The sequence below is a fragment of the Chiloscyllium punctatum genome, chromosome 44 (genome assembly GCF_047496795.1).
Source record: "Chiloscyllium punctatum isolate Juve2018m chromosome 44, sChiPun1.3, whole genome shotgun sequence".
Taxonomy (NCBI): Eukaryota; Metazoa; Chordata; class Chondrichthyes; order Orectolobiformes; family Hemiscylliidae; genus Chiloscyllium; species Chiloscyllium punctatum.
In genome coordinates this window covers 64383572-64410838 of record NC_092782.1, presented here as the reverse complement: position 1 = coordinate 64410838, position 27267 = coordinate 64383572, and the positions used below count along the sequence as shown (strand labels likewise).

Genomic DNA, 27267 nt, shown 5'->3' with positions numbered 1-27267 from the left:
AGGTGGCTTGGGAGAAATGTCTGTTTTTTTTTGACATTCAGGAATGTTAACAATGTTTGTAGGAACTGTAAAGATACCACATGATATTAAAGAAGTTGTAAAGATACAAAATGCTGAATGCTCAGAGCAGGTCCAAACATGGGCCAGAATCTCCTGGGAGCAGCAGTTACCATCAGACTGCCCTCTTGCATCTACCTTCTTACCCATTGTCTGCACTCCATGTTTCTGGGCCTGGGGCCGATGCCGGAGCTTTCAGAAATGTACAGTGTATCTTCAATCCAGCCAAATGCTCACAATGTAGGATCAGAGGAGGAAGATAAACTGTGTTCCCTTTAACAGCACTCTGGGAGAAAAATAGAAACCAACCATGTCTTCTTTTTCACTTCTTTCCTTCCTTTTCTCATTTTTCTCTCTAAGTATTTGTAGTTAAGAATCCGTACCTAGATACCATTGTACCTAAGATGGCAACTTGTATGCTTTTCACTGTACTCATTTGAGTATGTGTGACAATAAAAGCTAATTCTAATTTCACATATGCATAGTTTCTACAACAACAATTTATGTTTATATAGTGCCTTTAGCATAAAGGTGCATTATAAAAACAATATATGACTTGAGCTAAAAGGGAATATTAGACAAAGCTACAAAGGGCTTGGTCAATGCAAAAGTTTTCAAAGAGTGTTTTAAACCAGGAAGGTGAGGTCCAGAGGTGGGGAGATTTGGGAAGGAGTTGAATGAATTAGAGGCTTGGCCATCATTAGTGAATGACTCAATTCAGGGATGGTTAGGAGGCCACAATTAATGGATTGCAGAGGTCTCGGAGGGTTGTGGCATTGGAGGAGAAGGCAGAGGTAGAGAGAGGGGAGATAATGATGGGAGTCGAAAACAAGAATGAGAACTTTTATTCACTATTTGACTGGGAGCGTGTTAATATAGGTCAGGGTGTCTATGGGTGATGGGAGAAAATATGGATACATAGAAAACAGGGGGAAGGACTAATGAACCTTTTGAACTTGCCCAGGCATTCAATATGATCATAAAAGATAGTCTAATACAGACTCCGTTCTTGCTTTCTCCCCATACACTTTGGAAAAAAAGAGACCAGTCAATTTAAAAAGTATAAACATATTACCATAATTTGCCCAAATTAAACTGAGCATCTCATTTTAAAATAGATACACTGGCACTGGAGGCTGTTCAAATGTTATCCACTTGGCCGATTGCTGGGATGAAGGAATTAACCTGATTCCTGATGAAGGGCTTTTGCCCGAAACATCGATTTTGAAGCTCCTTGGATGCTGCCTGAACTGCTGTGCTGTTCCAGCACCACTAATCCAGAATCTGGTTTCCAGCATCTGCAGTCACTGTCTTTACCTGAGGGAGTTAACCTGTCAACAATGGTTGAACAGGATAGGACTTTATTCGTTCTAATTTAGAAGGTGATCTCATTGAAACACGCAAGATTCTGAGGGGGGTTGACAGGGTAGATGTTGAGAAGATGTTTTCACTGGTGAGGGAATCTCAAACTAGAGGAGATAGTTACAGAATAAAAAGAAATTCATTTAAAATAGCGATGTGAAGGAGTTTCTTCTCCCAGACAGTAGGGGATTCCAGACATTCACTATCTCAGAGACTTATAGCTTTAGATCATTGAAAATATCTGAAAAGGAGGTAGATAGATTGTTTAAATATCAGGGAGTTGAGGGTTATGAGGAACTGGCAAGAAACGTGAGTTAAAGGTCTGGGTCGAATCAGCCACAGCTGCATACAATAGCAGGGCAGGCCTGAGGACCTGAATAGCCTACTCCCACACCCAGTCCTTATGTTCTTATGAACCAACCAGTAAGAGGTTCCATAAAACCACACGAGGTCACCTCCTACATAGACACCTACTAGCTGTTTCTCCCAATGGATTAAATGGGAGAGGTTTTGTTTTGGGCAGTTGCAAGAATGAACATATCATTTTGCTTTGCAACACAATGTGTTTACAACAGTGCAGTGTAAGATGAATCCACTTCAAAAGATCCCTTCCTTCAGTCCACAATTTCTGTGTTACTTACTGAACATCTGTTTGCCTTTTAGAGAATACAGTCTCAGTATAAAGCACTCCGATAACCAACACCTGGTGAAACCAATAAAAGCAGAATTCACTACAAGTTTTATTTGAGCTCAATAGTAAAAGCTTCATCATTTACCTTCATCACTGGCCCAGTCATTTCTGCACCATTCAAGTAATTGCTTATTGGACACAAGCTGTCAGAAAACCTTCTGCATTTTGCAATGAAGCAGGGTAATTGTGCTGCTGTGTAAATGTTAGATATGGACATACTAACCCTGTTCACAAAGCCCTAACAATTGAATATTAACATCCAAATTAACATTAAAATAAAAAAAGAGCAGAATAGAGAGACAAACCCCACACAATTCCTGCAAAGCAATGGATTATGTTAAAAAAGACCATTGAAGAAGTTTATTTTATATGTAGACTTGGTAAACTGTCCAATCATAATCCTGTCCCATTTGATAAATCTGCTAGGGGAACACTTCGTAAAATTTATTTTAGTGTTAATCAAATAAAACCCCAAAATAACCATTAGCACAGTAGTGAACACTACTGCCTCCCAGCACCAGGGACTTGGGTTCAATTATAGCCTTGGGTGACTGTCTGTGTGGAGATTACACATTCTCCCTGTGTCTGCATGGGTTTCCTCTCACAATTCAAAGATGTGCAGGTTAGGTGGATTGGCCATGCTAAGTTGCCCATAGTGTCCAGGCTGGTTGGATTAGCCAGATAAATGTGGGTTACAGGATGGGTGGGTCTGAGAGGGATGCTCTTTGGATGGTCAGGACGGGCCAAATGGCTTGTGTCCACACAGTAGGAATTCTACTCTACGAACTGCTGACTTTTCATTAATTAATCCAAGTCACTTAAGATTTCTGTAAATCTAATTATTAGATGCCATTTCATTCCCAATGATTACCATATAGACTTGTGAAAACAAACATAAATTTTTCCAACAAACATTTAGAAAAAAGTAGAGGTTGACTTATACATAAGATTTCTGCAGGATACAATAAGTACAGGGACTGGGTATGAAATAGTATCAGGATAACTTCAATATCGATTCACACTGGAGCCAATGGAGCCTCTGTCACCTGATCCATTCCATTTTTAGGGCAGTTTTGCCCATTCCAAGAATCACTAACTTCACTCCCTGATTCTCCAGCTCCCCAAGACTCAGTAACATTCAGCACACACCTTTACAGACTCTCCGATATCTCTCTTTGACTCGAGCTTCCAATGGATATGATGTATTTGGATTTTCAGAGAAGGCTCTTGCCATAAGGGGTATGTATACAAAATCAAAGCACATGGGACTGGTGCTCATATACTGGGCATGGGCTGAGAACTTGTTGGCAGACAGGAAACAAATTAGTCTTCTTCAGAGTGGGAGGTTGTGGCTGGTGGTGTAGAGAGATCAGTGCTTTAGGCCCAAGCCATTCACAGTACATGTGATTTAGATGAGACAATCCATTTTTTTTTAAATTTTAAGTGTTCTGAGAATGAGGAGAGACTGTGAATGGTGAAGATGTAAAAGCTTCAAAAAGGATTTGGACAAGTTATATAACTGAGCAAAAGCAAGGTAGATGCTGCAAACTATGGGTATGAAAGAAAACTAGAATGGCAGAGTGCCCCTGGGAAAATTGCACAGGGGAGGTCCGGTGGCTCAGTGGTTAGCTCTGCTGCCTCACACTCCACCTGCTGTGTTGACTTGGCCTTAACAGGCTCCACCCAGTGTCGCTCAAAGTGGGTGGGGCCTTCTCCAGTTTGCGTATATTCGAGCAAACAAAACCCATATGGTGGCGGGAATGTTGCATTTGTTTAGGGAAGCTTTCAGGATGTCCTTCTAGTGTTTCCTCTGTCCTTGTAATAAAGCCAATATTCTAAAATTTGTCACTTATCAAGGTTTGACGATGGGGACATCGACTGATGTAGCCAATTCACATGCAAGAGGTGGAATTAGCAATTAGTGGAATAGAGCCTAAAACAGCAGCTGGGCCTGATAGTATAAATTTTAATGACCTAAAGGCAGTGCATAAGGAGTGTGTAACTAGACTTCCAGGCTCTTTTCCCTTTGGACAAATATCGGGATGATACCTGATAGTTTTAAAGCCAGTAGAACTACACTAATTCTGAAAATGAATAACGTAGAGGGCCTCAAGAATGTAGATAATTGAAGACATAGAACATAGGACATTACAGAGAAGTACAGGCCCTTTGGCCCTTGATGTTGCATCGACCTGTGGAACCAATCTGAAGCCCATCTAACCTACACTATTCCATTCTCATCCATATGTTTATCGAATGACCAGTTAAATGCCCTTAAATGTTGGTGAGTGAACTACTGTTGTAGGCAGTGTGTTCCACGCCCCTACTACTCTGAGTAAAGGATCTACCTCTGACATCTGTCCCCTCATGCTAGCCATCACCATTGGACACCTTTTAGGGCATCTACTAAAATTTTAGCAAAAAGACTTAATCGGCATCAGAAAAGTTTTTTTTAAACATCAGAGTACCAGAACATGATGAAAATGTTAGATAATATTATCAAAGGATTGAAGAGAGGGAGACAGGAACTGGCAGTTGTCTTCATTGACTTAGCCAAGGCCTTTGACTCTATAGGTTATAGATTACTAATGAAAGCATTGCACAGGGAATCTCTCCTGCCAGAATTTATTATATTAAATTACAAATTTATACTCAAATAATACAACACGTATAGAAGGTTATAATTATAAAACACCAGATATAAAGATAGCACAGTGAGTTAAACAGGTGATAATGAATCACCCATATTGTTTAATATCGCAATGGATCCCCTAATTTGTATGCTATAGGAAAATAATTGGGTGTAAAACTGGAATTGGGGAGATAAATTATCATTGTGCATCACTGGCTTTCACCAACCATGTCGCACTCTTAAGTGTCTCATATGAGGGAATGATAGACAATTTAAAGGTTGTGCAAAGATACTGTGACAATATGGGTCTAATGGTTAATATAAAGAAAATGAAATAATTTCACTTTATATATAAACATAAGACATTCATTTATAATGACAAAAACGAATGGAAATTAAGAAAAATATATGTTTAATATATTACTCCAGGAAAGACAAAAATACCTGGGAGCTAAACTCAATCCAAGGGTGGGACTAGGAATGGTGAATTGGGAATCAAAGCTACAAGAATAGATTGGAAATCTGAGAAATGCTGCCTTAGGTCCCATGCAAAAAGTAGAATTATTTAAAACCTATTTTATTACTAGACTATATTATCACTTAACTATTATAGAGGCTTCCCAAAATTTGTTATGCAGACTGGATATTATTATTAAGGGTTTTATAAATGATTACCACCATATATTGCAGATGGTATCCCTTAAGGGAGGAATAGGGATTCCAAAATTAGCAATTTAGATTCCAATAGCGATAATGGTGAGGCATGGTGCTTTTAGACACTCGTGAGGTAATATAATGCATACCTCCTTCCCTTTTAATGATAAACTTGTGGAGTTAGGTCCATTGTAGAATCTTCGCAAAATTTGGAATTCAGCAGTAAGCAGCCAGATATGGGAGAGATGATGGACAAAGAGGAGAAAGAGCAGCTTATTAATGGTACAAATATGCTCGAATTACAGTTGTTGGAGAGAAACTGAGATGATTAAATGGATGACTCTCCCATGTCAAGGTTTGGGATTATACTATTTTAAGAACGAAAGTGTGGATAAAAAAAGCATGCTGTATATTAAAACATCTAAATTAATCAACATTATGTTGTTACAGACAAATCTATATCCCACAAGGACAACATTTATACATGGCAGGTCACAGGTTAATAAGAACTGCCAAAGATGTGAAATCTCTATGGAGACTCTTACCCATATCTCTGGCTAGTGTCAGTTTATAAAACGGGCACAAATTAAAAGGCGTAATTGGATAGTGGAAAAATTCTCGAAATTTGTAGGTAATAATGGGAAAAGTTTATTTAGAACCCAGGCTGCCAGACAAGAATGGAAAATTATGGATTCCAGATTTAATTTTTCAGAAGGACCAGGAAGTGGTACCGATAGATGTCATAGTACGCTTCGGAAATGAAAGTGATTCTCTCAAGGTGGCTTGGGTCAAAAAAGCAAACAAATACAGACATCTTTAGGATGAAATTAAGGAATTATAGAGTTCAGAGTAGAGTGCTTTTTCAGGAAGTCTTGTGTCAGACATGTAGACAATGTGGCCGCCCATCGTAGCTGGTCGAGTATGGCCAATGCTTTGATACCAGCAGGATTAGCCTGGGAGGGGGCACTCATGTTGCTGTATCTGTCCAGCCAGAAGATTTGCAGAAGGCAATGTTGGTGATAACTGGGGCATTTTTCATGGTGTGTCAGAGGCTGAGGGGTGATCTTATAGCGATTTCTAAAAACATTAGGAGCATGGAAAGAGTGAATAGTCACAATCTTTTGAGGATGATGGGAGTCCAAGACTAGAGGGCACAGGTTTAAGGTGAGAGAGGAAAGATTAAAAAAAGGACCTAAGGGGTAACTTTTTCACACAGAGAGTGGTACATGAATGGAATGAGCTGCCAGAGGAAGTGGTGGAGGCTGGTACAATTTTACCATTTAAAAGGCATCTGGATGGGTATAGGAATAGGAAGGGTTTAGAGGGATACGGGCCAAGTGCTGGCAAATTGGATGAGATTGGGTTGAGATATCTGGTCAGCATGGACGAGTTGGACCAAAGGGTCTGTTTCTGAGCTGTACATCTCTATGACTATATAACTGTGCAAAGATTTGAGGTGTCTGCTGTACATAGTCCATGTTTCTGATGCATATAGGAGGGTAGGGATCTTGACTGGTCTGTAGACTAAGCTTGGTGCTGGGTTTGAGGGCTCGGATTTTAAACACTCTGTTCCTCAGGTGTCTGAGGATTGAACTGGCACATTGGAGTCGATGCTGGATTTCATTGTTATGGTCTACTTACACCAAGAGGAATGGGAAATGGCCAGCACTGTCCTGGTCACCCCATGGATTTTGGTGGTCAGGGGATTTGAGTGTTGTGTGGCAGCATCAGGATAGTCGTTGTTTTCTGGATGTTGAGAGTGATATCACAGAATGACATCACAAGATACTGCAGGATCAGCTTAGACACAAATCGGTGTGAGGCAGGTTTCCAGCAACATGTCTCTGATCACCACCATAACAGCTTCCTCCAGCTCACACTACACCATCTTGACTTGACTCTTAGCTTGTTGTTAAGTAAAGGTACACTATACTGATTCCTGGGAAGGCAGGTATGTCCAATGAGGTCACAGGGGTCCTGAAGAATGACAGGGATCTCACTAAAGCTGACAGCGCTGGATAAGGTTCCTCCCTGGTGGGACAGTCCACAACAGGGGGTCCCATTTCAGGATACACAGTGGGCCATTTCAGACTGAGATAAGAAGACATTTCTTCACTCAGACAGTGGTGAACATGTGGAAGTATCTACCACAGAAGGCTATGGAGACTAAAGTTTCTGAATGTATTTAGGAAAAAATAAACAGATTTTCAGAGTCTAAAGGCATCTAGAGATACGGGGAGATATTAGGAGTATGACATGGAGGATCAGCTATGATTATATTGAATGGCTAAGTGGTTTCAATGGGCTGAATGCTCTTCTTCTGCTCCTATTTTCCATGAGTTGATACCCCTCACTCAATTGCGATGCCCCTATCACTGGTAAGTAAGGATAGCAGTTTTCTTCCTAAAGGACAGGAGTAAACCAGATGAGTTTTTACTGACAAATATCAATGGATTCATGGTCATCACTGGACTCTTAGTACCAGATTTTTAAAATAATTAAATACAAATTCTACCATCTGCCATGGCAACATTTGAACCTGGGTAGCTAGAACATTAACTGAGTCCCTGGATTAACAAGCTAATGATTAAACCAGTAGGTCATTGTTTGCACATTGGGAGGCAGTCTATTCTAATGTAACTGAGGGACAATAAAGAACCAATACATTGCATAGAAATCCTCTGCTCTCATTTGAAATAGCTCTCTTACATTTCATCTGATAGATGGCTTTTCCAATACCACAGCACACCCTCAGTACTGCAAAAGGGATATGAACATTGTGGTCAAGTCTCTAAAGTGGGACTTTAACCAGAATGTCCCAATTCAAAAGTGTGACAATTGCCCACTGAGCCACAGTTAACTGAGCTGTTCACATCTTGTACCAGCACCTGTTCCATCTGACTTTAGTTTGAAAATGGATGTTATCCTCTCAATATTTGATACACCTCTTTGTTTCATGCCTGATTTCTTCACAAAACAAGGTCAGGAGCTGAGTGGCCCTGATAGAATCAAAACTGCACATCATTATGAGTAGGTTATTGCTAAGCAAGTGTAGCACTGTTGATGATACCTTCCATCACTTTACTAATGAGGGAGAGCAGACTGACGGGGCAGTAATGGTCTGCTTTTTTGCATGAAGGACATACATAGGCAATTTTTCACATTGTCAGTTGATGCCAGTATTGTAGCTGTAATGGAAGAGCTTGGCGAGGGGAGTAGCACGTTCTAGAGCACAAGTATTGTTGCTGGGATGTTATTAAGGCCATAGTCTTTACAGTATCCAATGCCTCTAACCATTTCATGATATTGTGTGGAGTGACTTGAATTGGTCCCCATCTGTGATGATGGGGACCACAAGAGTAGGCAGAGAGGGATCATCCACTTGATACTTCTTGCTGAAGAATACTGTAAATGCTTCTGTCTTAATTTTTGTACTGATTTGTTGGGAATTTCCATCATTGACAACAAGAATATTTGTAGAGTCTCCTTCTCTTCCAATAAATTGTTTCATCGTCCAGTATCATTTGTGCCTGGATATTATAGGACTGCAGAGCTTAGGTCTGATCAGTTGATTGTGGAATCACTTAGCTCTGTCTACCACTTGCTGTTATGTTATTTACAGTAGTATTGTTTGGTAGCTTCAGTTTTAGGAGGAGCAGCACCAAGCACACCAAGCACCAAGCACACTCTACTGAACCAGGGTGATCCCTTGGCTTGATGATAATGCAAAACCATGAGGTTGGAAACTGTGGCTAAATATAATTCTGCTGCAGCCAATGGACCACTTTGCTTCTTGGAGGCACACTAATGAACTTGACCGAACTTTACTACAATTGATGATTGCTTCAGGGCCACCAGCAGATTTTACTTCTAGATTTAATTGAAATCCAATTCAACCATCTACAATTGTGAGATTTCAACCTGTTCCATAGCTGTTTGTTTTCCAGAGCCCTATCACTGGAGAGTTGTGTCCCTTTGCTTAGTTTGGCTTAGGTGAGGGAGGCAACGGGAATACCACTGAGCTTGTAATCTAGTACTTCATGTTTGGGGAAGTTGCTAACGATTGTTAATTGAACCCATCTGGTTCACCAATTCCAATTAGGAAAACCTTCTGTTCTTCATGAGACTGACGTGTGACTCCAAATGACTAGCAATGTGATTGGGCGATTAGGAAATGAGCAATAAATGCTGGTCCAGCCGGCAAAGTCTGCATCACCAATATAAAACAAACTTACTATCAATTGTAGCTCCTCGTTAAGAGAGCAGGCTAGTTCTCTCTCAGTTCTATAACCGAAAGGGTACACTGACGCTGGAAGGCTGCTCAGATGTTCCAATTATAAACTAAGTTTGTTAACTTAGGTAACTTGTAGTATTTTAATGAGCCTCATGGACAGTATCCTAATGCTCTGTCTACATTGAGATCAACTGAGATTAGCAGCTGCAGAAAAGGCCACTCGTCTCTGTATTTAAGACAGGGATTCCGTGTTGTACTGATAGTGTAATAGGTGTTAGCCAATTCACTTTCATCACTCTTTACAGTATCCATGCTCAGCATTCTCCACAAATCAAGAAACCTCTGGGGTGAAATTCCCAGCAATATGAAAACATGTTCCTTTCTGGCAGGATTTTGATTCAATTAAAACCTATGATTAGAGTTTTATTATTTATTCTTAACATAACCTTTCAATCCTTTGGTCAGGATTAGAGTGTAACAGTCTCTAATGTGATAGTCCTTTCACATTTGCAGAGGGAATTGTATTTTAACATTCTTCAGTGCAAAATTCACCAAACCAATGGCAATCTGATATCCAGTAACATGCTTCTGAATTATTTTGCAAATGACAAATGACTGTTTATAAATGGATGAACAGTGAACACGTGTCTTGGCATAGTCCCAGTTGCACCCCTGTGCTGCACAGTGGATGCTCAAATTATCATTTTGCCCCAGGAAGGCTTTCTCAAGAAGGATTAGCAAAATCTATCAAAGCCCTTGTATCTCAAACACAAAGGAATGAATGCAGCCACAAAGCATTCCATTGTTAATCACATTACAGCTGAAAAATGAAACACTAGTAATTTGAATAAGTATTTTTAAACATGAAAGTTAATATACAAAAGTAGATATTAATTAGCATGGGGGTGGTCAGCTTACTTCTGCTATGATTTGAAGAGTCAGTGAAACAATAATTCATATCGAGCCAAGCTTTCCATATTCTTGTCTGAGATTTTAATGTATTTATGGACCAGATGTGTTGTGATTCATATGCATTACAACACATGGCTAAGTGAACATGCACTCGTTGTTAGTGTATCATATTTAAAAAGTTGAATGTAATGCTGTCTAATTCAGGGCATGGTTTAGAAATACTCATTTATCTGTTTGAACTCAAGACTGAAAATTGCTGTTTCTGATTACACTGAATTATAATCAGACCTTCATTCTTCTGAAACTGACAAACAACAGGAAATCTTCACTAAGGCTTGACTACAAACCATCTTTGCATTATGTTCTACTGTTTACTAAAATTTATTTATTTCCCCCAGTTTTGATCCCTCAAGGACTTTACTCTTGCCAGTTTAGAGGCACTTGTCAAACAGCTGCTTTCTGCTTGTGTCAGCCTCAGTCAATGAGTAGTTTAACCTGATGGAATACCACTGAAAATGATTAAATGGCAGCTCATAGGTAGGACACCAGTTGACCATGCCAGGTATAGGGAGGCTGCGGCACTAGGGGTAGTGTACTGGGCAGGCACTCCAGAATGCCAAGCTAATATTCTGGCCAGGGGTATAAATTCAAATCCCACCCATGAAATGAGTAAAACGTTTGAATTAAAAAGTTAATCTAATGGAATCCATATGACCACTGGGTCCCATCAGGCTCACTAATACCTTTTTGAGAAGGGGATCTGCCAAACTTACTACTTGTGGTTGACTCTTAACTGACCTCTGAAATGGCAAGCCACTCAGTTCAAGAGCAATTAGAGATGAGCAATAAACAACAGCCCTATTAGTGTTACTCATCCGAAAATGTTGTCTGTGCATGTCACTGATGTCATCATGTTTGATATGCAGTCCCCTGCGAAGACTAAGAGTAGGAGGAGAGGCTGGGTCTGGGGGCTGGGTGAGGGCACAGGCAAGGCTGTAGTGAACTGAAGATTCCCCTCACCAGTGGCAGTGGGTCTTCACCACCTCCCTGTCCCACCATCACTCACTGAGGTAGAGAGTAGGAATATGTGCAATCCTAGTGCTGGCAATAGATGCTCACTACAAAGGTTTTGGTCAGGCGAAGGGAGCAGCTGGACCTGACTACTCCAAAACATGTGGTGTAGACCACAAACCCCCGGAAGGCCAATTTAGAAAGAAAACACAAGCAAGCTTCCTACAACTTGCTTTTTTTTTTGTGTGGTAGTCATATGGCACTGCCAAACTGTGTTCTGGCACATGCCATCTACTGCTGGTGTTCATAATAATTACAGCCTTCTCCAGGGGCTACTGTAGTGGAAACTAATCAAATTCTTAGAACATAGAACATAGAACAATACAGCACAAAACAAGCCCTTCGGCCCACGATGTTGTGCCGAACATTTGTTCTAGCTTAAGCACCTATCCATGTACCTATCCAATTGCCGCTTAATGGTCACCAATGATTCTGACTCTGTCACTCCCACAGACAGCGCATTCCATGCCCCCAACACTCTCTGGGTAAAGAACCTAATGAATGAAACCTAGTTTGAGCAGGACTCCCTGGATGACCATTAAGAACGGGAAGACTAACTGACTCATTTGTTCTGAGGAAGTGTCACTGAACCCAAAATATTAACCCAGATTTCCCTCCACTGATGCTGCCAGATCTGCTGAGCTTTTTCAGCAATTTGTTTTTGTTCCTGATTTCCAACACCGCAGATTTTTTCAATTTTTATTTTGACTGACTGATTTCCCTGGCATTAACCTGACTTTTTTTTAAATCAGCCAGTTCAGGTACATTTCAGACAGGTGGGACTTGAGCTCGAGTCCCCAAGCCCAGAGTTAGGGACACTGCCAGTGTGCCAAAAAAGCCCTTCTCCAAATCCAAAGTTACTGGCAACATCTGAAGCATCTCAGCTGAGACTATTTACTCAACTTTGTTCTTGTTAAAGTGACATAAGTAGCTACAGCTGTAAGGAGAGTGTTGAAGAATTTGACCCCAGTGGTTGACTTACAAAAACCATGTTGGGGTACTGATAGGTTACTAAATTAGCATATTTATTTTAGTAGGATTTCAATTCAGTCGAAGAATATCATGTTAATGGGGCAGAAAGGATGTACTCAGACTCCAACTCCTACTAAAATAAACTAGAAAGCAGCTGATATTTGTATTATGAACAAAAGAATCCCTCACAGGCAAGAGTCAAACTATTTGAGCAGTGACTAATGGTAATGTGAGATGTCCAATTAATTTATCATTGTACAAGCATCTGAAACTGAAGGGAATTGCTGTCCACTGAGGGAGAGCTGGTCATTTGATCGGTAATCTCTCTCACCTCTGACTAACAGGACCTTTTTAACTTCTCTGCATGTAATCTATCAATTTTCTCCCCCTAAAATTTTTTCAAGCAACAATTGCAAATTGTTCTTTTTCCCTTGCTTCTACAAAGAAAAAGAATCTGTAAAACTACCACCACAAGTGTTCATCTGTCTCTGCATAATCTCATTGTGCATTGAAGGATTCCTGCAGGCACCCTGAAATCACAGGTAGGTTTAACAACAGCTACTGAGACTCAAGTTCTGAAATTCCCTTCTTCAATCTTACCCCAACCTCCTTTTCAGACCCACACCCACCATTTGTATGATACAGAAGAAGCTTTTTGGCCCATTGAGTCTGTACCAGTCAAAAAGCCGCCGTAGGCCCATACCTTGACTGACAGGGAGTGAATTTGAGGTTGCTGTGACATTAAGACTTTTGCATGTATTTGTATCCTGGAGCTATGGATATTAATGGGAGAACTTCCATTTTAATTCCTTCACACGGCTGATCAGGAATTTTTTCCACTCTTACAGCCTGCCATTGGGATGTGCTGCAAGATGCACTCTCGCACCTTGCAGCTGCTTGTTTTATGAATAGACCTTCCTTGGGCTTTGCACCCTGAGTGGGTCTTTTTAGCACAGATTCTGGTTGAATAGCTATCCACTGTGCCACAAGGCCACCAATGGGAATTCCTCAGTCACCCAGCACAGAAACTGACCCTTCGGTCCAACCAGCCCATGCTGACCATGTTTCCAAACTAAACTAATCCCACCTGCCTGTGTTTACCCCATATTCCTCCAAGCCTTTCCAATGTTCATACTTATCCAAATGTCTTTAAATGTTGTAGCTGTAACAGCATCATTCACTTCCCCAGGAGGTTCATTCCAAACATAAACCAATCCTTTTGTTTTTTTTTCAAAAGAAAGTTGCCCCTCGTCCTTTCTTAAATCTTTATCATCTCTAAGGAGTTGGGAGGTCATGTTGTGGCTGTACAGGACATTGGTTAGGCCACATTTGGAATACTGTGTGCAATACTGGTCTCCTCCTACCAATCAGAAGGATGTTGTGAAACTTGAAAGGGTTCAGAAAGATTTACAAAGAAGTTGCCAGGTTTGGAGGATTTGAGCTACAGGGAAAGGTTGAATAGGCTGGGGCTGTTTTCCCTGGAGTGTCGGAGGCTGAGGGATGACCTTATAGAGGTTTATAAAATCATGAGGGGCATAGATAGGATAAATAGACAAGGTCTCTTCCCTGGGGTAGGGGAGTCCAGAACTAGAGGGCATAGGTTTAGGGTGAGAGGGGAAAGATATAAAAGGAATGTAAGGGGCAACATTTTCATGCAGTGGGTGGTACATGTATGGAATAGGTTGCCAGAGGAAGTGGTGGAGGCTGGTACAATCACAATATTTCAAAAGACATCTGGATAGGTATATGAATAGCAAGTACTGGATTAGTGGTGCTGGAAGAGCACAGCAGTTCAGGCAGCATCCAAGGAGCAGCGAAATCGACGTTTCGGGCAAAAGCCCTTCATCAGGAATAAAAGCGCGAAATCGACGTTTCAGGCAAAAGCCCTTAAATTCCTGATGAAGGGCTTTTGCCCCAAACGTCGATTTCGCTGCTCGTTGGATGCTGCCTGAACTGCTGTGCTCTTCCAGCACCACTAATCCAGTATTTGGTTTTCAGCATCTGCAGTCATTGTTTTTACCCATATGAATAGCAAGGGCTTGGAGGGATATGGGCCGGGTGCTGGCAGTTGGGACTAGATTGGGTTGGAATATCTGGTCAGCATGGATGAGTTGGACTGAAGGGTCTGTTTCCATGCTGTACATCTCAATGACTCTATGACCTTTAAAATTTGTCCCCTAGCTTTGAACTGACCCACCCTAAGGATACATTGTACTTTGCTCAAAAACTGCATGCATTCATGTAAAACTCCGTTATCTCACTTTTTAGATTAGAATCATCTAATCATCATGGCATAGACAGAGAACACAGGAGGCCAACACCTTCGACATATTAGAGGTAAAAACAATGACTGCAGATGCTGGAAACCAGATTCTGGATTAGTGGTGCTGGAAGAGCACAGCAGTTCAGGCAGCATCCAAGTAGCTTCGAAATCGACGTTTCGGGCAAAAGCCCTTCATCAGGAATAAAGGCAGTGAGCCTGAAGCCTCTCAACGTTTCAGGCTCACTGCCTTTATTCCTGATGAAGGGCTTTTGCCCGAAACGTTGATTTCGAAGCTACTTGGATGCTGCCTGAACTGTTGTGCTCTTCCAGCACCACTAATTCAGAACCTTCAACATATTGTCTAGCTACCCATTGTTAACAGCTAACCCGAGAATGCAACCTTTTAAAAAAAAGGTTTTGTGATTTACACATGAAAGAAGTGAAACCATCATGGTAATCTAACAGATGAAAGGCTTAACAGACAATCAATTTTTCAATGTATAATTTCAGTTACATCACGCTGTAAATTTTTGCTATAAATTCTGTGTTAGGATTGAGCCCTCCACTACCACCTGATGAAGGAGCGACGCTCTGAAAGCAAGTGTTGCTTTCAATTAAACCTGTTGGATTATAACCTGGTGGTGTGTGATTTTTTTTAACTTTGTACACCCCAGTCCAACACTGGCATCTCCAAATCATGACCCTAAGGAACAGATCTTGACTGTTCACCTTATTTAAGGCCCTCATGATTTTATTATCTTCTGTAAGGTCACCTTTTAACCTCCTGTGCTCCAGTGAAAAACCCCCAAGCCATCAATGTTTTTATGTTTCAAGCCCTCCATTTCCCAACACATACTAGTAAATCTTTTCTGAACTCTCTCCACTTTAATAACATCTTTCCTGCAACAGGGCAACTAGAACTGCACACTACTCCAATAGAGACCTCACTAATCTCCTGTACAACCTGAACATGATGTCCTATCTCCAGTAATCAACAGTCTGAGCATTGAAGGTAAGTATGCTAAATGCCTTTTTAACCAGCCTGTGCACCTGTGAGTCAAGACTGTAGTGCTAGGAAATCGCAGCAGACCAGGCAGCATCTGAGGAGCAGGAGAATAGACGTTTTGGGCATAAACCCTTCAGGAAAGAAGGGCTTCTCTTTCCTGATGAAGGGCTTTTGCCCGAAACATCAAATCTTCTGCTCTTTGGATGCTGCCTGACCTGCTGTGCTTTTCCAGCACCACACTTCCGACTCTGATCTCCAGAATCTGCAGTCCTCACTTTCTCCTCCCTCCATACCTATGACACAAATTTCAAAGAATTATGTACCTGAACCCTGAGGTCTCTGTTCTACAACACGACCCAGGACCCTACCATTAGTTGTATAAGTCCTGCCCTTGTTTGTTTTACCAAAATGCAATACCTTTCATTTATCCACCTGAAACTCTCCCTCACTTTTCTTCAGTCATGCTTGAGTCTTTCAAAATACAAATATAACCACCCAACTGCAATCTGATTTAACTTGTCTCTTTTGCCTCTCAACATTCCCAATGTGAATAGAACAATGTGCAATTTTCCAGATTTGTGAATGTTAATATTTAACTATTGTAAAAGCTCCAGTATTTCAGTCAGATTTATGCATTGCAACTCCTACAAACACACAAATAATCCAGATTGTTACCCCTGTGAATACCCTGCTGAGAAAGTGCTACATTCTCAGAATGGCTTTCTATCATTTAGCTGAATATTGAAAAATAAAGCATACAGTCCGAAGATGAATCTGTATTGGCTAATACACCTTTTGCAATTAATACCCACTGCCCTTTCATCATCTTGTATTTTTCTCCCTTGATAACTTTCAATTTTAATCCACTTCACATTATCAAAACAGGCAATGCATGAGGAACAGGAACTATCTAACAGAACTGTTTAATTATTCTGGGCTATAGATCTTGCTGCACATTCTTCAGAACTCTTGCTAAACTTTGAGTGATTTTTAGAGTTCAGCTTCAACTTTCCCCATTGTACTTCTGAGATGGAACTTGGCTTGCAGCACTTTGATAGACGGAGTTATCAGTAGCTGAGCATTGAATGTTGTCATGTTACTGTTGATGATTTGATGCACCTGTCCAGATAATCAAGCCACTAATTTAAAATTGATTTTATTCAAAAGATTCATCTAGCAGATAACTTTACTCTAATAACAACTGGACCAGATTATAAAGGAACAGATTCTTGCTGGAAGTAATTGTAATGTAATTTAGTTTAATTTAATTTAATTGAACCAAACCCCAAGTGCTTTCTTCTTCCCTTTGTGAAATGTCCCCTTCTCCGGTTTGGATCTTCGGCAAACTGGATCTGATCTCCTATCAGCAGGTAGGAAGTTCATTAAAGGAGATGGTTATAAATTTCACTGATTTGTTTTTATCTGATATAAGCTCAGCAAACAGCCTGGCAAAGACCAGCAGTGATCCATGTGGAATCCATTTCAAATTAGTTTATTTGAAGAATAGTCAGCAACTGGCAACTAGGAAGTTTCATTCTTTTAAATTTGAGACTGAGTTAAACAGCTGAGATATTCAACAGCATAATGTCAAAGTTAAAATAGAATAAAACGAGTAGAGAAATTGAGCTGTAATAATGAAATGAGTCTTCAGTTTAACAGTACACAACATGTCCAAAGGATGAAATATTTACAACTCCAGGAGGGTCATAAGCAAATACAGAGAAGCCCAAGCTACTTGATAAGATATAAAATGTGTGAAGTATGGCTAGTATCCAGTAAAGTAAGAATGGTTTTTTATGAATTTTTGAATGGATTAAACAGTATCAATAAACTACACACTTTGAATATTCCTTCAGTATCTTGCACAGCAAGACTTTCAAGTTTTAACGAAACAAAAGACAGTTTAATTTGTTGCATCATTGTCCTGTTCTCGGAGATTTACTGTCACATGAATTGAAGGGAATGTTTTTAAATATAACTGATTGATTAGATTTTAGAATGGTTTAAATATGAGCACAAGACAGAAGATTCAAGTCATAGTTGATGTTCAAAAGTGTAAACTCACACAAATAACAAGGTTAATTTAAGAAAAATACGACTGCTGATTTATATTCCAAAAGTGCAGCTGCATTAACATGGAATGGACAGAAGGAAACAATTAGAGCTTTTTCAACAATATCAGGCAGCAGGATCAAACAGGGTGAACGTCTGCATGTTGCCTGGACTGGGGAGCTGGCTAACAGGCTTATTAATCAGAGTATACAATTCTGTCTTTTATACTTTAATCAGCACAACTTTAATTATATATCATTTAACTATCTGCAAACAATCATTCTAAAAACAATCTATCTAAGAATACATTGCTATTAAGAAGGTCTTATGTTATGGAGGTAGTTTCCCATCCTTTGAGATAGGAAGAAGCCTGGGCTCGAGTCCCACCTGCTCATGGGGATGCCATAACATATCCAGGCAGGTTGATTAAGAGAACCGTGCTCCTGTTGAAGGATACAAGAGGTCTCAAAGACTCATTGCTGAAATCTCCCCAACATTCCGATTCTCCTCCATGAGCAACACTGTGTCCCTCAGAGACCTGCACTAATGAGGGCTCAATAGAAAATCATGGGATTTGCTTGTCCAATCAGTGCACTACATGAAGCACTGTCCTTTGAAAGCACTAAAATCATGCTCCATGTTGCACTCTCTGTCAACTCTCACTCATTGTTTGTACTGAACAAGTTCCATTTCCTGAAGCCAAGTCTGCCTGTGTGTGCAGTCTCTCACACTGCTGCCCACATTTGAGCCCACCAGCCATTGTGCCCACATTGGTTTCCATCCCACTCGCTACTCTTACCATGTGTCTGTCTGCCAGAGGTCACCCCAGAAGTTCCTTGATAGTATGCACTGACTCTCTCCCTTTGCCAGTCCAAGTCACCTCTGGCCTTTGCTGGAGCCATCTCCTGGCAGTGGTGACTGCACAAGTGGCATTTTTAAACCTAGAAAAATTGGAGCAGGAGTAGGCCATTCAGCCCTTCGAGCCTGCTTCATTATTCAATATCATCATGGCTGATCAACAAACCCAGTCCCCTGTTCCCACTTATTCCCCACACCATTTGATCCTTTAGCCCCAAGAACTATACCTAACTCTTTCTTGAAAACATTTAATGTTTTGGCCTCAGCCAATTTCTTTGGCAGAGACTTCCACAGGCTTCCCACTCTCTGGGTGAAGACATTTCTCCTCATCTCAGTCCTAAGTGGCCTACCCTATATCCTAAGACTGTGTCCCCTCATTCTGCACTTTTCAGTGATCAGGGACATCTTCCGGCATTTACCTTGTCTTGTCCTGTTGGAATATTACAGGGTTCTATGAGATTCCCCTCATTCTTCTAAGCTCCAGTAAATATAGTGCTAACAAATCCAGAATCTCTTCGGTTCTCAGTCCTGCTATCCCAGGTATCAGTCTGGTAAATCTTTGCCCCCTCCAAAGCCAGAACATCCCTTCTCAGATAAGGAGACCTAAATTGTGTTCTTAATATCCTTCACACCGCAAATAGCTTCTACACTGTTTTAATACAGAAACTGAAGTGTAGGCATATGTGAATATATTTGTTATCTAAAACATTACAGCGCAGTACAGGCCCTCGATATTACGCCAACCTGTGAAACCAATCTAAAGCCCATCTATCCTACACTATTCTATTATCATCCATATGTTTATCCAATGACCATTTAAATGCCCTTAAAGTTGGTGAATCTGCTACTTTTGCAGGCAGTGCATTCCACGCCCTGACTACTCTGAGTAAAAAAACTACCTCTGACATCTGTCCTATATCCATCACCCTTCAATTTAAAGCTATGTCCCTCATGCTAACCTTCATCATCCGAGCCCAAAGGCTCTCATTGTCCACCCTATCTAACCCTCTGATTATCTTGTATGTCTCTATTAAGTCACCTCTCAACCTTCTTCTCCATAACAAAAACAGCCTCAAATCCCTCAGCCTTTCCTCATAAGACCTTCCCTCCACACCAGGCAACATCCCAGCAACACCCTTTTCCAATGCTTCCACATCCTTCCTATAATGCGGTGACCAGAACTGTGTGCAATACTCCAAGTGTGGCAGCACCAGAGTTTTGTAGAGTTGCAATATGACTTCATGGCTCTGAAACTCAATCCCTCTACCAATAAACCTAACACATTGAATGTCTACTTAACAACCTGGGTGGCAACTTTTTGGGATCTATGTACATGGACACAGATGTCTCTGCTCATCCACACTACCAAGAATCTTACCATTAGCCCAGTACTCTGTATTCCTATTACTCCTTCTAAAGTGAATCATCTCACACTTTTCTGCATTAAACTGCATTTCCCACCTCTGAGCCCAGCTCTGCAGCTTATCTATGTCCCTCTGTAATCTGCAACATCCTTCCACACTATCCACAACTCTACCGACCTTAGTATCATCCACAAATTTACTAACCCATCCTTCTATGCCTTTCAAGTCATTTATAAAAATGTCAAATAGCAGTTGCCCCAAAACAGATCCTTGTGGTACACTAGTAGTAACTGTTGAGTATTTCCCATCAACCACCATCCTCTGTCTTTCAGCTAGCCAATATTTGATCCAAACCGCTAAATCACCCTCAATCCCATGTTTCTGTATTTTGTGCAATAGCCTACCGGGGGAACCTTATCAAACACCTTACTGAAATCCATATACACCACATCAACCGCTTTACCCTCATCCATCTGTTTGGTCACCTTCTCAAAGAACTCAATGAGGTTTGTGAGACATGACCTATCATTCATAAAAATCGTGTTGACTGTCCTTAATGAACTTATTCCTTTCTAGATGATAAATTTTATCTCTTATAAACCTTGCCAAGACATTACCCACAACTGAAGGGAACTAATGTGTACTGGAGTAAAATCTTGTAAACATTGTTTACTAACTTGATTGTTTGTTTGTTTCCACCAAGGCACACATGGCATTCTTATCCTGAGAGAATTCTGTCACTTTGTTTCTGTTTTCTACAGATCGAAATACATTAATAATCACAGCTCAGGATTCACTGACATTGACATTCCAGGCAGGTCAGGGAGGCTGGAGGGAACTGTGTCCTCTGCAGTGGACACACAGCCTTCTGGAAATCTGAGGAAAGTATTGCTTTCTTTAACATCAGCTAAAATCAGGACTGTCCAATTTTACACATAGCACATGGGAAAATAAAGTAGCAGAAACATATCAAACAGCAAGTATACACGAGACAATCTCAGGCCACTCAAACAACAAGTGAGCTACTTCAACCACAATCAATCTGGAAATGGTCAGCATCCCAGTCATAGAATTTGTTGATTTGGACTAATTGTTGGAATAAATACCTGAATAACAGGGAAACAAGAAATGCTACTTTAATGGCTGACAAGGACAAGATGGAGTGATGCTGGTCTATTTTCGGAAGGTGGGAAAACATTGCATCTGTTTCATAAACTGCACATTGAGATCTGAAGAATTGTAATATAAAACTGAGTCTGACAGGCCCAGATGGAAGGGAGAGCACAAAATGTATGTTTTCCAGTAACGTTTGGGTACAAATGATCTGTAATCAAGAGAAGCTGGAGTGCAAGTGGCATTGACAATAAACACAAGACATCAGAGAAAACACATGACATGAAGAAATTTCTAATGGTTAGATGACAGTGTTATAACCCCAATACTGGTGTTTGATCAGAATTGTCTGAGCTTTGGGATGGTGCACCAGGGGTCAGTGACCACTGGATAGTGCATTGGAATAATAAGAGGAAGTCCTGGAGAAACTCTGAAGAGTCAGTGGACTTGAAAACAAATTTACTGCTTCCTCTCCATAGTTGCTGCCAGACTTACTGAGCTTCTCCAACATCTCCTCCTATTTTTTTAAATTTCAGATTTCCAATGCCCAAAGTATTTTGCTTGTAAAGGACAGTACATTGGAGCCAGTTTGATATCTTCACTGACCAGAGGACCAGTTCAATATCACCATGTCTCTGGGATTCTGGGACTTTTACATAAGAATTGGACCTTGTGCCTGCTATGTACTCAGCAGTCCCATACCCTCCTTCCCTTCTCAATATCCAGTTTGAGATACTAACAGGTATAGACAACTAAACTCTTATGCATTCAGTTCATATTCCTTTTTCTTGACAATACTTTCTTAATGGGATGCGGTCATCATTGACAAGGGTAGCCTTTGTTACCCATTCCTAATTGCCCCTTGGACTGAGTCACTTACTCGGCCATTTTCAAGACCAGTCAAAACTCAACCACATTACTGTGGGTCTGGAGTCACATGTTGGGCAGACCAGTAAGGATGGCAGTTTCCTTCTCTAAAGGACATTATTGACCTATATTGGTCTTTACACCAATCGGTGGTGACTTCATGGTCACCCTCATAGGCTGGCTTTCAGTTTCACATTTATGTCATCGACTTTAAATCCAACCAATTGTGGTGGCGTGGTTTGAACCCATGACATCAAAAATATTAGGCTACGTGCCATCACCACCACAGCATCATCTCCCCAGCCTCCTGATCTCAGTCCTTTGCCACTAGATCATGGGGATGTGTCCATAATTTAAAAATACAACTTGAATCATAATTATGATCTCATCAAAATTTTTTTTTAAAACTCTTCGATCTGATTAAGCAAGTGCATATACTCATCATTAATATTCCTTTTAATAATATCTCAGACTATCTTAACTGGATCTTTTCTATCTTTCCACTAGCCTTTCCATTTTCCAAGCCAAGAAACATTCAGAATTTTAACTGGGCTAAATCACTTTCACTGCCCACACTCTCCATGTCTATGCTTGACTTTGATTATCTAACACAGCAGTGTAGGCTCCCTCGATACTGGTGTGAATTTCTGAAGGTTTTCCTTTCTGTCACCCTTGTTCCCTTTATGTCAGAAGTGCAACAATCTTGCTCCATAGTGAAGGAGTTCTGCATCAAAGCTCAGTGTCAATAACTGGGTAATCTACTCCTCCCCAGAGGCTTTCTGTTTTCTTTAGGCTCTGTTGGATTTTCTGGGGAAGTCAAGGGTAACCCTCAGTGGGTGATGTTTCCCTTCCTAAGCTGCTCATTTACGCCTCCTGGTGGTATCACAGAAGCTTTGAGATCTCCAGAGTCAGATTGTCCCACTTCTCTTGAAACACCACGGCTGAGAAGAGCACACTCAGCCAACAGCAAATAGGGAAAGAAATCAGCAAAAAACAAAGGTGATGGATTAACTAATGTAGGTAAGTTTTACAGATGCGATAGAATTCAATAAAATAATTCTGCTGTAAGTTTTCTGATTTGCAGAAAATAATTAAACAGAAGAGAAGCAGCACATTGAATCAAGAAAAATGAACACTTGTTGTAGGCTCATTAACAAACACACCAGTTTTCACATTTAAAACTGAAGAGACAAACTCAATTTAATTTTCCAATAATTTCACTTCCTTGATGTTGAGAAATGAACTAGCTGTTATTTTGGCCATTTCAGTCTTGGATTGTACTCCTGGTCATCAGACTTGAACTGCACCAATATTTAAGCAGTGCAGAATTAACTCTTTGAAGAATACATTAAACCTCTCCATTAAACACAGATGAGTTTAGAAGACTTTGTACTACGTGTCTACTCAGTTTGTTGATGTACTGTTAAACCTGCCCACAGGCTATTCCCTCTCCTCTAAATATCATTTGACCAAGTATTACAATTGCAAGCAAAAGCAACTTCAGCAAGTAAAGGGTGAATTGACTTTCTCTCTTTATAAACACACAGACTGTTGAATGGATTCAAATCGTGCCTTCAGGACATGACCTTAAGGAATTAGAAAAAAGGCATTTAGAAAATAGTAGCTAGCTTACTGAGAATTGCTCAAAGGGAAAAAAAATTGTACCTGAGTGCAAGCATTAATCCCACAGGAGCTGACTTTCAGACCTTTTATAGAGGATTTAGACCATGAATGCTTTGATTTGAACTAATCAAATATGTCAACTGAGCGCTCATTGCTTCCCTCCGACCAGTGAAAAGACTCTGCTGGATAAAGCCCGTAATCCAAGACTGCCTGTATCGATGTGTTGCTCTCTGATCAACTCCTTCGAGTGCGGAAAAGCAGCAAAGGGTACTCTCGCAAAGTGAGGGAAAGACTGATGGGCGGGGATAGGAAAGCTAAGAGAGGAGAATAGCAGCCATATGCCTGAAGCAAAACTTAAAGCAGACATAACAAATACACTTACAAAGCCTACTTCAGAAGATTTATTTGCCTTTAACAGGCTTGTGCTGTAGCTATTGTGTGCCAGCTCTGCCAATCAGGGAAAGGAAGCACTTTTAATTCAGTTTTAACAAGTTCAGCCATTTAACTTCTTATTCTGAAGAAAACCACTTTATTTGATGCTAATGACTATTGCTGACTTTGGAAATAATGTAGCCAATTCACTTTATGGCTCACTGCTTTAAATCAGTAAATACTAATTGGACTACCTTTTTTTAAAAGAAAAATCTAATTTCCTCCCTGAGCCACAGAGTAAACTAAGTTTCTACCACCTGAGACAGCATTGGTAAGTGTCATAAATGTGTAATCTGGTCAACAGTAGACTGTTGTCAATGAGATCTATAAAACCTAACAAATTGTAAATGGATGTCACTCCCAACAACATTCTCTGTTAACCTGAATGAAGAGTTAGGCAGGCAGGTGTGAAGCCACAATTGCCCTTGATGTAATTAATTTCTTGATTGGTGGCTTCACTGAAATTATGATAAACATAGGAAATAGGAGCAGGAGTAAGCCATTCAGCCCTTCAACATGATCAAAGCTAATCCTCTATCTCAATGAAATATTCCCTCCCCATACCCCTTGAGGTCTTTAGCATCTCTGTTTTCACATCTACCTTTTGAAGAAAGATCAAGAAATTCTTTATAAATGGCATTAAGTATGTCACATTTTGCCAAATTGCCCAGTTGTACCATTCTCCTTTCTGTTGAAGTCAATTCCTCCCCACTTGTTGAGAGGACTCTGAGTCCTTGGCTCTTTAATGTTAATGGCTGTCTCAACGCATTGGTGATAAAATGTGAAGCATAGCATTTATTGTCTATCTCTGGCTCCTGAAGTGGTTCACAGCATGGTGGACTTGTTAAACCATTCCATGCTGGTATGTTATAACAATGCAAGTAAGGATTGCAGGTCACAACCAAAGGCCATTTATTGACTAAATTGAGTGTGAGAATTTTGCAATTATGACCATTTACAGATGCCACGTATTTTGCTTTCTTTGTCTTTTTTCATATCTGAGGAAGGATTTTCTGGCTATAGAGTGACTACCAGGCTGGATAGCAGGACTGGAGTATGAGGAGAGGATGGATTGGTTATGACTTTATTCAGTGGAGTTTCTAAGATTAAAGAGGAATCTCTTACAAACTATACATTCTGACAGGATTAAACAGACTAAATTCAGAAAAGGTGGTCCCAATAACTGGACAGTCCAGAACCAGGGGTCACAGTTTAAGGATATTAGGCAGGCCATTGAGGATCAAGATGAGGAGAAATATCTTCACCCAGAGAGTGGTGAGTCTGTGGAATTCTCTACCACAGACAATTCTGAGGCCAAAACACTGAATGCTTAAGAAGGAGTTAGATATAGTTCTTAGGGATAAAGGGATCAGAGTATGGAGTGAAAGCAGGAACCGAGTACAGAGTAGGATGATTAGCCATTATCATTTGAATATCATAGTAGGGCTGAATAGCCTGGTCTTGCTCTTATGTCTGTTTTTTAAGTTTCTAAATAAAGCTGAGGTAAATTCTTCTGAAGGCCATGGTGGAATTTGAACTCTCAGTCCTTTAATTCATTTCCTAGAACAGCTACACAATCATATCTTCAAATCTTGTTTTACTTCTCTTTCCTTCTTGAAGACACTCTCAAAATGTATCTCTTCACCTATCATAATATCACGTTTATGTGGCTTACTATTGAAATTTGTTTGACAACTCTCCTGTGAAACAATTTGGGATGTTGTCCTGTGAATCTAGCAAGCAATTGGATTAATGGTACATATGCCTTTATTGAAGAGGATGTGTAACTAAGTCATGGAGCAAAAAATATAGAGCTCAGCTTAGACCACAATTGGAAGGATGTGTCTAGCTTTAGTCTTCTCCCTCAGTGTAGAATAAACTTGTTGAGAATTGGACTGATAAATGTTCACTAGGTAAATAAAATTCAACATCTGAAATATAATTGTTACACTCAACGGAGGCTTACTAAGTGTTTTCAGATTTTCAGCATCTGCAATTGTTTTTTATTCTGATGTTTAATTGACAGTCACTTCTTTTCCAGGTACGTTTGCATTGAAGAATTCCTCTTTTCTCACTGTTGGAATTTCCACTTGTCTCTATGACTCGATAGGCAGGTGGGACTGGTTTAGTTGGAGATTATGTTCAGCATTGACTGGTTGGACTGAAAGGTCTGTATCCATGCTGTAAAACTGTATGACACTTTTTAACTAATTCACCTTGGATTCTAATGAAAGGTTATCAATTTGAAACATTTATCTCTGTTTCCTCCTTCATGGATGCTGCTGAATCGGAGTATTATCAGAATTGTTTCTTTATTTTCCATAGTTAAATTTCATTCAATTGATTCCTGAATTGAGAGAAGTTATTGAGGAGAATGAGTCTTTCTACTCTAGAATGTAGGTGAATGAGAAATGATCTGATTAAAACGTCGGAAATTCAGGGAGGGTTTGACAACGTAGTAATTGCTTCACCAGCAGAGAGTCTGGAACCTGCAACATCATCTCTAGATAAGACACCAACCATTTCAGACTCAGTGAAAGAGGAATGTCTTTATTCAGAGGTTTCAAACCCATGACCCCAAGACATTAACCCTGGGGTTCTAGATCACCAATCTAACATGATGCTGCTCTCTCCCCAACTGTGTGGTCTATCCGTGGTTTATTTTATCTTTACCATATTGTTCATTTTCTGGCACAATGTTCAGGATCCAGCATCTCAGTCCTCCTCCTCCTCCTTCCCTGTGCTTGTAATCTTCTCCATTGTTTGCTGAGATCGTTCTCAGTGAGTCTCCACTTCTGCATGCCCTCTGTTAAGCTGTTTGCTTATTCCATCCCTCCCCAAGAACCCTCTTCTTTTTTTTTCTGACCTTGTGCATTCGCTGCTACCTTCTATTCAGTAACCATTCTTCAACCCTGATCTTTTCAACGATATCTTTAAAGAGTTTCTTCTAAAAAAAATTCTTTTTTTTTTGTTATAGATTACTGTCTTTCACTCAATATTCCTCTGTAGAAGAGGTAGTATATAACTTTTTTTTTAAATTCATTCCATCTGAAATGGGCCTGGCTGGGCTGGCATTTATTGTCAGTCCCTAGTTACCCTTGAAG

At 40.3% G+C, this 27267-nt stretch overlaps 1 protein-coding gene across 7 annotated transcripts in view; it reads right to left on the bottom strand.

Moving 5' to 3' along the window:
* LOC140467039 (semaphorin-3A-like) overlaps positions 1–27267 on the bottom strand; it is a 436589-nt gene that overhangs the window by 301406 nt on the left and 107916 nt on the right. For 2 of the 7 annotated variants that reach the window (XM_072563098.1, XM_072563103.1), the window contains one exon: positions 204–343. The exons of 4 other annotated variants lie outside the window; for them this stretch is intronic. The gene's annotated coding sequence lies outside the window, so the exon portion shown is untranslated. Of the gene's footprint in view, positions 1–203; positions 344–23773; positions 23972–27267 lie in introns of those variants that run through there. One more of the 7 variants, XM_072563102.1, reaches the window with a different exon arrangement.